Source organism: Coffea arabica, chromosome 7e (genome assembly GCF_036785885.1).
Source record: "Coffea arabica cultivar ET-39 chromosome 7e, Coffea Arabica ET-39 HiFi, whole genome shotgun sequence".
NCBI lineage: Eukaryota > Viridiplantae > Streptophyta > Magnoliopsida > Gentianales > Rubiaceae > Coffea > Coffea arabica.
The window spans coordinates 20,571,519-20,582,985 of record NC_092323.1 but is presented as its reverse complement, the minus strand read 5'-3'; the positions used below and the strand labels follow the sequence as shown (position 1 = coordinate 20,582,985).

General features: G+C 35.2%; 1 long non-coding RNA gene across 1 annotated transcript; it reads left to right on the top strand.

The window, feature by feature from the left end:
- The first annotated feature begins 8,042 nt into the window (after positions 1-8,042).
- Positions 8,043-9,757, top strand: LOC140010873 (uncharacterized). The gene is made up of 2 exons (XR_011818028.1): positions 8,043-8,501; positions 9,142-9,757. It is a non-coding gene; the product is annotated as an uncharacterized lncRNA (long non-coding RNA).
- The last annotated feature ends 1,710 nt before the right edge of the window (positions 9,758-11,467 follow it).

Genomic DNA, 11,467 nt, shown 5'->3' with positions numbered 1-11,467 from the left:
AGGAAGACTTTTTCCTTTTTCTTTCTTCGGTATTTCATCGTTCCAAATTCTGTGATGTTTGTGCGGATGGAATCAATTAACCCACGTGTGATTGACACGATAAGGAGCGGCTAGTTTTTTCCTTTACCCAAAAGTCGACGTGAAGGCGTGGTCCATAATATCTGTGAGATCTAATCGAATTTTCATTATTTCTTCCAATCTGTTGCTATTCGTGCGTTTCCTGAATTAATTGTTCATGGGTATTTTATTAATTGAATATCAACGGCCGGATATTTGATTTAATTCAATAGTCTACTGTTACATTAACTGAATTGAATCCGTAATTGTTTGTTTAGTTGATAACTAGTGACAACCACCATAATTGGCTTTATGTTGGGGAAACACGAGATCTAATTTAAATAAACCCTCTTAGCGTGTTTATTGATTAGGGTTGGATTTTTTCAGGTTTAATGCAACTGGATAATTAAATTCCTACGGTCGTACCTAGGGTTATTTTCTGGTTAGAGAAGCAGTCAACGGTTGTTCCTTGGCTGTCGAAAAGGTAAGGAAAAATTGGCTGTCAGAGCTTGTTGATAGTTATAACCAACCTAGTGATAAATGGATGAAATATCCTTGCATCGATGAGCATTTAATTGGACCGTGCCTGAGCAGTTGATCTTTTGGATAGAATTTTTATTAATTGCTATTTTTAGTAAATTGTGCTTTGTGAGTTAGTTTTGAATTTTGTTTGTTTTATTTCATTTTTATTTGCCTCCTATTGAAAACCCCCCACTTGTCTTGACTCGAAAGGAAGCGAATTATTTCCAGTCTCTGTGGATTCGATCCTACTCACCGCTATACGTAAAATTTACATTTTTCTCGAGTAGGTATTTATTATTGTACAGGCTCGACACCTGTCAATTTTTGGTGCCGTTGCTGGGGACTGGTGCCTGATTAATTTGTTTCTTTTTTAGTTTATCTTGTTTTATTTTTTTTATTTTTCTTTTTTTTATGGCTGCTGACATTTCGTATTTTGGTGATAGACTGAATTTTATTTTTACGAAAGGAAATGAGGCTTGTGTTTGTTCTGATGATCAATATTCAGATTCACTAAGCTTTCTTATAGACAAAATGGCTGTTGCAACTTGTGAGATTTGTTATGCCATAGATCATTCAACCAGTATGTGCTCTAAATATCAAGATTACCTGAATGCCTATCTCAATAAGTTTGGAAGTTTTTCACTCCAATCTCGAACGTGACATGACCCTTATTCAAATGGGTGATCAAAGATGGTGTGACAACTCCAATTTTAATTATGCACCAGAGCCAACCGATTTTCAACATCAATATCAACAGCAACAGCCATCATCGATGTCAGAATTGCTCTCACAGACTAACATCGGCCTTGAAGTGGATGAGAGTGCAATTATCCTAACAAATGACATGGTACTGCAAGAGTCTCAAGAAGAAAAAACTAAAGATGCAGTTGAAAAGAAAGTTGAAGTACAAGAATTGAGAATCCAACATCAAATGGTTCAAGTGGATGAATCCAGTGAACAATCTTCAAATGCGGTGATATCTCCTCCAGTCCTTAATCAATATTTACCTAACTCTTATTCTTCAATTCCTGTTAGTGAAATTGATTTTATTATACCAGAAGATTTTGGATTTCATGACAGGAATAAGTTAAGAGTTACGATGAAAAAATATCTCGAACTAGTAAGTGTCCGTGATGGAGGAGTAAGTGAAGAACTAATATTCTTATTGACTTGTTTAGAGCCAGCTACTAATCCAGGGAAGACCATACCTCATGTGCTCAAGGATTACTCTATTTACGAGGGATATCATAGATATATAGAAGATGAAGTATTGAGACGAGCCACACGATTTTATCCTCCGTGAATAAATATGACGATGTCTAGCCAAAAACATTAAAGAAAGGCGCTGCTTGGGAGGCAACCCAAGGCTTCTTTTGTTTTAGTTTTCTTATATTTTTGAAGTTTTTGTTAAGTATTAGTGTCATTTAGTGGGTTGTTATTTTGTGGTAGGAAGCTGGCAGTTAGACATGCCCACGCTAGGTCGTCACACCTAAGGAATGAAGTTTTGGAATTGACGGTCAGAAGACTATAACTTCCAAGGCGTGCCCACGCCTTCCAACCCTTCCGATAACAAAAGTTAAAAAGAAATTTTTTTTTCCTAGCCCCACTTTTCTACTTTTTTTTTCTTTATCCTGTCTTGTCTAATCCCTTTTCACTTTATTTTAGCTTCAGTCTTCTCCTTCCTGTTCGTGTTGCGTCCGTCGCCGCCACTCCACCTTGCGTCCGCCGCCACCACACCACCTTGTGCACGCAGCCGCCTCACCCTCCTCCGCCTTAGTGTCTCGCTTTCCCTCCCCGGTGGTTAGGGAAGTTTCTCTTCTTTTCTCCTAATACTTTATTTATCTTTTCTACATTGAGAACAATGTAGGTTTTAGGTGTAGGAGAGTGGCTTCCATTATTTCTTTTTGCTTTGTTACTCTAAAAAATAAAAGAAAAAACAAAAAAAAACAAAAAAAATGGGAAAAATGAAAAAAAATGAAAACATTGTAATTAGTCGGCTTTTTGTTTATTTCTATGCTTGTTAATGCTGGAGCATGTTGCTGTGATGAATGACACAATCAAGGTGCGTGGGTATGTGGGTAAAAATACTAGCTATGCATTTTGTTTTCCCTTGGCAGTGTTGTTGAGTGTTGAATATGCTGGACTTGACCCATTCTTGAAACTTTTGGGAGCTTTTGAGCCTTATATGCGCACATTATTCTTGTTTGCTCTATTTTTATTTGATTGAGTGGGTATCATGCATGGTATCAGCATTCTAGAACTTGCTATTTTGTACATGTCGAGACCACATTTTGTTGAACTGGATGCATTTGAAATGATAAGGGCATTTAGGATTTAACCTTCTTTGACTTTCTAAAAACCACGCCTTCATCTTATCTTCCGATAGTGAACCCGTTTGAGTTTTTATCCTTCTCTTTGTTTGTTAACCATGTGTAATAACCCATGACTTTTTTTTAGACTTTTTTGTTCCACCTGGTGTTGTTAAGGGATGCTTGAAAATTCATTGCGTTTGCAAGGCAAGTAATCTATGGCTGCGAGTTTCGTTAGATTTGATGTTGTATGGTACTGTTTCTGTGCATCTGAAGATTGAAAGAGAAGAAAAGAAAAAAAAAAGAAAAAAAAAGGGGAACAAAAATGGTTGAAATTGTCAACAAAAAGGTGAACAGCAGACTCTGGCTTACAAGGCGTGCCCACGCCTTGCGAACCGTTCCCCTTCAAAAAAAAAGAGAAAAAAAATGGAAAAAAAAGAGCAAAAGAAGTCAATTTCGATACTTTCACAGTAGGAATAGCAAATGGAAATGCCTTGCTTGTGAAATCCCCTGGTAATGTATTATGGTTATGAAGTGGATATCAGGCATCTTCGTGGCACACTACACCCTATACTTAACTTTTTGTCCCACCTTTTAACTAAGTCCCATTACAACCCTATTAAAGCCCCTTTGATTAGTGTATTTGATTCACTTTTGAGTGGTGGAGATTTGATAAACGTGCATGCCTATAGTAATGCCATTTCATGATGTTGATTTGAGCTTTTCTAGTATTCATACACTTTCTTGGAGGTAACGAGTATTACTGTTCATATTCTTTTTGGATTCCTACCTATCCAGTATGTTCTAATTTTGGTGACATTGTCAGGAGTACAAGATGTTTGTGCTAGTATAGATGACTATGAAACTGTTGCTATCTTGATTGTGCTTCAAAGCTCCAAAATGCTTGAGGACAAACATTGTCTAGGTGTGGGGGGATTTGATAGAGCAATTATTTTGCACACTTTGCACAATTATTTTGTTCTAATTATGGCTACTCATGGTGCTAAGAATTGAAATTTTGCTCATATTTGGCATTTGTGTAAAGTGTAGGTGGTTGGCGTAAAAAGTGCTCTCGCAGGGCAAATTTTCAGAAGACTTTTTGTCTCAGGGCATGCCCACGCCAGAGACCGAAAGAGGTACATCAAAAGGACGGACTCGCGGGATTAATTGCAGCAAAGCCAACTAAGGATCCCAGTCCACGTGAACCCGAAGCACTGGATCAGAACCTTTAAACAAAAGCTTTGTTCCTGACCCCTTTGTGGATTTCTCCTGGCGGCGCTAATTAATGGCTATAAATAGGAAAAGGCCAGATTCACGAGGGGGCAAATTTTTTAGCTTTAGTTTTCTTTTCACGCAGCAGTCAGATGTTGTAGACTTTTCCTTGCTTTTTGGCTTTTTGGCTTTTACGCTTTAGACTCTTTTGCTCTTGCTTCGGCTCTGTCAAATTCTCGTGGGTGTTGTGTTGAACTTTGGGTTTTAGTACGAACATCAACGCAGAGACAATGAAGACTTTTTCCTTTTTCTTTCTTCGGTATTTCATCGTTCCAAATTCTGTGATGTTTGTGCGGATGGAATCAATTAACCCACGTGTGATTGACACGATAAGGAGCGGCTAGTTTTTTCCTTTACCCAAAAGTCGACGTGAAGGTGTGGTCCATAATATCTGTGAGATCTAATCGAATTTTCATTATTTCTTCCAATCTGTTGCTATTCGTGCGTTTCCTGAATTAATTGTTCATGGGTATTTTATTAATTGAATATCAACGGCCGGATATTTGATTTAATTCAATAGTCTACTGTCACATTAACTGATTTGAATCCGTAATTGTTCGTTTAGTTGATAACTAGTGACAACCACCATAATTGGCTTTATGTTGGGGAAACGCGAGATCTAATTTAAATAAACCATCTTAGCGTGTTTATTGATTAGGGTTGGATTTTTCCAGGTTTAATGCAACTGGATAATTAAATTCCTATGGTCGTACCTAGGGTTATTTTTTGGTTAGAGAAACAGTCAACGGTCGTACCTTGGCTGTCGAAAAGGTAAGGAAAAACTGGCTGTCAGAGGTTGTTGATAGCTATAACCAACCTAGTGATAAATGGATGAAATATCCTTGCATCGATGAGCATTTAATTGGACCGTGCCTGAGCAGTTGATCTTTTGGGTAGAATTTTTATTAATTGCTATTTTTAGTAAATTGTGCTTTGTGAGATAGTTTTGAATTTTGTTTATTTTATTTCATTTTTATTTGCCTCCCATTGAAAACCCCCCACTTGTCTTGACTCGAAAGGAAACGAATTATCCCCAATCCTTGTGGATTCGACACTACTCACCGCTATACGTAAAATTTACATTTTTCTCGAGTAGGTATTTATTATTGTACAGGCTCGACACCTGTCATTGGCTTCAATAACTCATGTCTTTTGAGAAGCTAATAGAGTGGTAGATAGCTTAGCAATATTAAACATTCAGGGTAATCATGTTGATAAGTGACTAATTTAAGCTATTTTTGAATGATATTTTATGTTATTTTTAGTCATTTTGGCAATATTATAGGAAGAAAATGGATCAATTTGACTCTAATTAGTGTAAAATGCTCGTAAGTGATTAAATGTCCCTTTTCCTTGTATTTTGTCCATAATTTTTATAGGAATTGGAAATATACTTCATTTGGATGAAAAAGAAAGTTGACAGCTTTGACACATTTTCGTATTTCGGTTATAACTTGAGCTACAATGATCATATTGAGATGATTCTTGAACCATTTTGAAGATAAGAGATAGATCTACAATTCATGTGAAGACATTGAAATCCAGTTTAAACGTTTTCCAGGTCAAAAATCCGAATTACAGTAGCCAATTGCTATAGTCGAAGCTGAAACGAGGCAGTTAGCAGTCAGGGGTATTTCAGTCATGTCTCAGCCTACACAAATCCAAATGAGGTGAGTCTTGATGTATTGGAAAGATAACTCAAAGGCCTACAAGTATTATGTTTTGGTAAAGAGTTAATTCAGCTTCTATTATCAAAAAACGTTTAGTTGAAGTTGAGGCAAAATTGGAGCAAAATTGAAGATTGGACAAAAATTGCAAAGAAATGCAGGGGGAAATCCGGCCGACTATCTAGGGATTATACCATAACCTAAGGAGCTTTCATGTGTTATTATCTTGCATAAGTTTAGTATAATTTTATCCCTTTTAATTCATTGATCGTTTAAATAATAAAAAAGCTTTAGTAGTGTCGGTAATTGTCCAATCTTCCTCGTGGGATCGACCTGATCTATGCCATAAACTACTAGTTGACCTGTATACTTGCAGTCAAAACAGGTATAAATTGGATTTAAACTTGTACTTATATTAAAAACCCATCAAATTTTTGGTGCCGTTGCCGGGGAAGATTAATGGCAATAACGGCGTGAAGAGCAACTTTATTAATTTAGACATTTTAATAGTTCTTCTTGTGTATTAATTGAGTCTAGTTTGTTGTGCATTTGTCAAGTTAGTCTTGAATGTATTTTCTATTATTTGTGTGTTTAATGTGTATGTATTTTATCGTCTATTCTTCTTACTAATTTTGCTTTTAAGTTGTTTAAAAATAATTTTAGGTAGTGAGAAGGGTAAGTCAATTTGGAGGACAATGCATGAGAAGTGAAAGTTCGGTAGCGAATGGTTACTACGTGCAAAACTCCTTGAATAGAGGTAACCAAGAAATTACCGAAGGTATGTGATTTGAAGATGGTTTGAGATGCTTAAAGGCTAAACTTGATGTTGTAACATTACAAGTTCAATGGGACGCCATTAAGCATGAGATTGAACGAAAGAGGAATATTAATACTTTTAATTCTAATCATATGATTTGTGACTCGTGTGGAGATTATCATGCTACTAATACATGTATGCAAGCACAAAATATGGATTATTATAATGAATTTGGGCATAACAATCCTTATTTGGATCAATATAGTCCTAATTGGAGAAATTCTTATGCTTATGGTTGGGATAATTAATTACTTATAGTGATTCTCCATGTTTTTATGATTATCCCCCCGAATGTGTCCAATATAAATCAAAACCCTCTTGAGAATTGATAATAGAAAGGTTAGTTAATGCACCTTCACCTTCAGAATTAGAAAGCGAACCATTAGCTAACGATTCTAAGCTATCTTGGGAATTGGCTATAGAAAAGCTAGCAAATGTGACTTCTAATCGTTTTGATAGGTTTGAGGAAAGATTAGATGAATTAACTTCTCACTTTTGTAGAGTACAAGACCAATTGCATGAGTTGTGTGGAGTTATTTCTTCTAATGATATGCACTATGACCCTAGCATGAATGGTGAGTATGTTGCAAGTGAAAGTGGATTGCATTTTGATCAAAATGATGAATGTAATTTGTGTTTCAATGAAAAAATGTCTATTTCACATGATAGTACCTTTAGAGCTAACCTTGAAGCTCAAGAGGTGAGCCTTAACGACTCATTTTTCACATTTCTTGAAGAATGTATTGAGAATATACGTTTTAAAAGTATTATTCCCCAAGAAAATCATGTGGACGTTCCTTTGGTGAATTCTCAAGTGGTGCATATTTAAGGTAATATCTACAACTCACTTGAGTTAGGTAACCTACTTCCACCTCTCATATCATTAGAATATGTGGCTCTAGTTGTTAAGCCACATTTTAATGATCCACCACGACCTAAAATGGTGGATTATTCATTAACAAAATCTCCTTGAAAAATGAGATTATATAGTCAAGCTAATGACTATAAAGAAGCGCTTGTTGGGAGGTAACCCATCGATTTCTTGTTTTTAGTAGATTTTAGTTGTTTGATTAGTATTTTTGTATGTTTTGTAGGTGGCAATGGCAAGGATTCAAGCAATTTCTTTCAAGAGCAAAAGAGCTTATGAGGAGGAAAAAGGGGAGTTTTCATGTTCAAATCATACCTTTCATGCATTTAGTGTAGTTCATGTTTGAGTTATATTAATGCATAATCAAGTATTTCTACGTCTGTTTGGTTGAGAAAAGCACATTTTTATGGTTTAAAGGAATTTTTCTTGAAAAACATGAAAACAATTGAAAACGGGATGAGTGCGGAAACTTGGTCAAGTAGAAAATTGGAGGAAAAATTACAGAAATTAGAACTTTTTGTAGCAAATCCGGTCAAATATTGGCTGAATTCACGTCCGGATTGACAGGGCAGGCGAAAAAAAATTTTGTGCTCATTGCCTCGAATCCAGCCAAAAATCCGGCTAGATATCCGGCCATAAAGTGCTCGGATTCTGGCCAGTCACACGCACAAGAGAGGAATCCGTGCATTTCTTCTTTCCCTCCTTCTTCAACCTCGCCCGTACACTCTTACCTAAAACACACACTGCTCACTAAAATCACTCTTTTCACCATCCAATCTTCAAACCAACTTCACCAAAACACTTCTCTTTACTTCTGGAGATGATTTCATAGCTTAAACTTTTTCAAAAATAAGTTTTAATTCGGATTTAAGATTGGCAAAGACAAGGGTTTCAAATTTTTGAACTCTCTATTTGAGGCCGACTCAGAGTGAGATTTTAGGGGGTTTCTTCACCATTTGCATCCAAAAGCATCAACCAACAAGTTTGAGGTAGCAAATCTTCACCAAATTTTGCCATTTGAATTTTGCCATTTTTCACTTTTTTCTAATTTTTGGGCAATTTCTAATTTCTTCATTTTGTGAAGTTTGATGCTTTCCATTGTACTTATTGAGGTTATTGATGATTATTGGTGATGGTTAACTCATGAACTTGTGATTATTTGGTGAATTTAGCAATTTTTAGCTAATTTTGAGGATTAATGTGACTAGAGATTTATTAGCTAATTTCTTGAGTTAATTGGATTGGAGAAAATTTTATGAGATAGCTGATTTGCTCTAGGATATTTACATGCTAAGTTTATGCTTAATTTGCTTTTCTCTTGATTTTTGGCATGTTTATTCTAGAATTTTTGGTAAATAGCAAATTAATGACCTTTTTAAGCCTAAAACTCTTGGTCAAGGTGCTATTTAGCATTTAATTATGCTTATTTAGGTCATTAAGATGTAAGTAAGTTGTGTGTTTGTTTAGTTGTTTCCTCTAATTATTTGGATATTATTGCTTATTGCACTCATATGTGTCATTTGGAGAAATTATAAGAGCAATGGTTGTTGATAGTGAATCTTGGTACTTACTTATGGTGTTGATAGATACTTATTATGCAAGTAAGTTAATGAGTTTGCCTCTTTAAAGATAAGGGTAAATTGCACGTCTTGAAATTGCACGTCTTGAAGAGGCTCAAGGTGTTGAGACAACTCCCCAACTGGTCTCAACGGATCCCTTCTCCTCAGGTCCTCTATCATCACCGCAAGACACTCGCTCTTTTCTAAAAAAGATGACGGATAAACTACTTTGTATCGAGGCCAAAGTGAAGAAGAGTCGAAAAGAGCACAAATGGAATTCCGAGCATTTTCGTCGCATTGAGGCTAAACTTGGCATTGAAACTCCACCGACTCCACCTTTTTCACCTAACCAAGCGGCAACTTGAGGGAGTGCTCATCACCATCAACCCCATCCATTTCTCCAAATTTGCATGTTTTCTTTATCATTGTCTTTAGTCTTCACTTTTAGTAGTTTTTATTGTTTTATTACTCCTTTTTGTACGAACTCATCCAAGTGATCTTCACTTATGTTGTGATTTTAGTGCTTCTAGACTTCTTAAAGTTGGAAATTCATCACTTAGCCATGGATTTGGATAGCGCAAGTTCAATAGGGGAGTACTACTTTCTCTTATTTTTGTTATTTTTTCTTTCTCACATTGAGAACAATGTGAAGTTTAAGTGTGGGGAGGGAACTATTTTAACTTGCATTCTAGTGCCTTGTGATGATATTTTGTGGACTTAAATGCATTAGAAATGTTGAAATTGTGCTTGGAAATATTACCATGTGGATAATTTTCTTGAAATTAAGTTTGTTGGCAGGGAGTTTTGTCCAGTTATAAGGGGCAATTCTGTTAAAATTTTTCTAAAATCTTTTCCAATATTTCACTATGGCCCAAAAATTTTTGCAATTTTTGTCTTTGTTTTAAAAAGGCCAATTTGTTCCAACTTTAACTGTTCTAATTCTTCCACTTGTTGAAACTTTATATGTATTTTGGAAGATTTAGTTCTTATTTGATTTGGAAATGGTTATTATGTAATTATGATTTTTGCATTTTAGAAAGTATATCTAGTAAAGTAGGGAGAATTATGCCTATAATTTTGCATGTTTAATGAGATTTCTCTTCTTTACTTAAATTTTACAAATAAGTGATTGATATAATCAATAAAAGCTGATAAGAGTATATTTTACGTGTTTTTAGTATGTTTTATTAGTTAATTTTGTGTGTTTTAATTACTTTTATAGTTAATTAACTAGGATTCTAGTGAAAATATGCATTTTATTGTTTAAATGGCAAAAATTGCATTTCTATGAGTTTTAATGGTAAAAACTTCATGTTTTTGTAAGTTTAAGAAATCAATCATCAAATGGCATGAATTGATAACATAATTGGATGATTGATGATGATTTGAAGTGATAAAAAGAGAATATGAAGTGCAAAAAAGGAAATGCAATCAAGAATAAAAGGAAGCAAGTTTCACAGCTTTGACACCTTGTGGTATTTTGGATATATCTTGAGCTACCAGTATTGGATTGAGGTGATTCTTGTACCATTTTAAAGCTAAGAGAAAGATATACATTTGGAATGAGACATTGAAATCCAGTTTAGTCATTTTCCTAGTCAAAAAGTCAAAATACAGAAGTACAACTCTGTTGTCGAAAGCTGAAATAGAGCTCTGACCAGTTGATGGTATTTTGGTCATATCTTGGTCCACAAAGGATACAATGAGATGATTCTTGAAGCATTGGAAAGTTAACTTAAAGGGCTACAACTTTTATGTTTTGTACAAGAGTTAGTTCAGTTTCCATCATTGAGAAACCTTTGGTTGAAGTGGTGTTGAAGTGAAAACGTGATTATCCAATACGGAAGGTGAAGTCACGTATTCCTGAGGTCGTGTATTCTCTTCTGTTTTTTGCAACTTGCTCATCAGCTTGCCCTGCTTTCACACAACTTTTCTAGCTCAATTCCAGCTATCAATTCCGGTTGTATCTAATCAAGAAAAGGTTGGACAGTTGGAAAGACAACTCATAGAGTTTTAAGAGTAAAAAATAACAACTAGGAACAACTCATTTGGCTCTTGAATCCTCTATAAATAGAAGCCTTTGGAGAACATTTTAAGAGTTTTGGAAGGTTAGAGAAACTCACCAAAAATGTAGATTTCACTAGAGTTTCCTTAGTTCATTAGTTAGGGTAGTATAGAGTAGTTAGTGTAGCTTTTAGATTTGGATGAACATTTGAAGAGCAAAGATGGAAAGTTAGAACTCATGCGACAAGGGTGACTTCTCTTCTATCACTTTCTCTCTTGTATTTGATTTCATGTTTAACTATAATACAAGTTTGGTGTTTGTTTTCATGTTTAGTTAAAGTTTATATCTAGAGTTATGGATGAACTTTCTATAACTTGTTAGTGATGTTTAT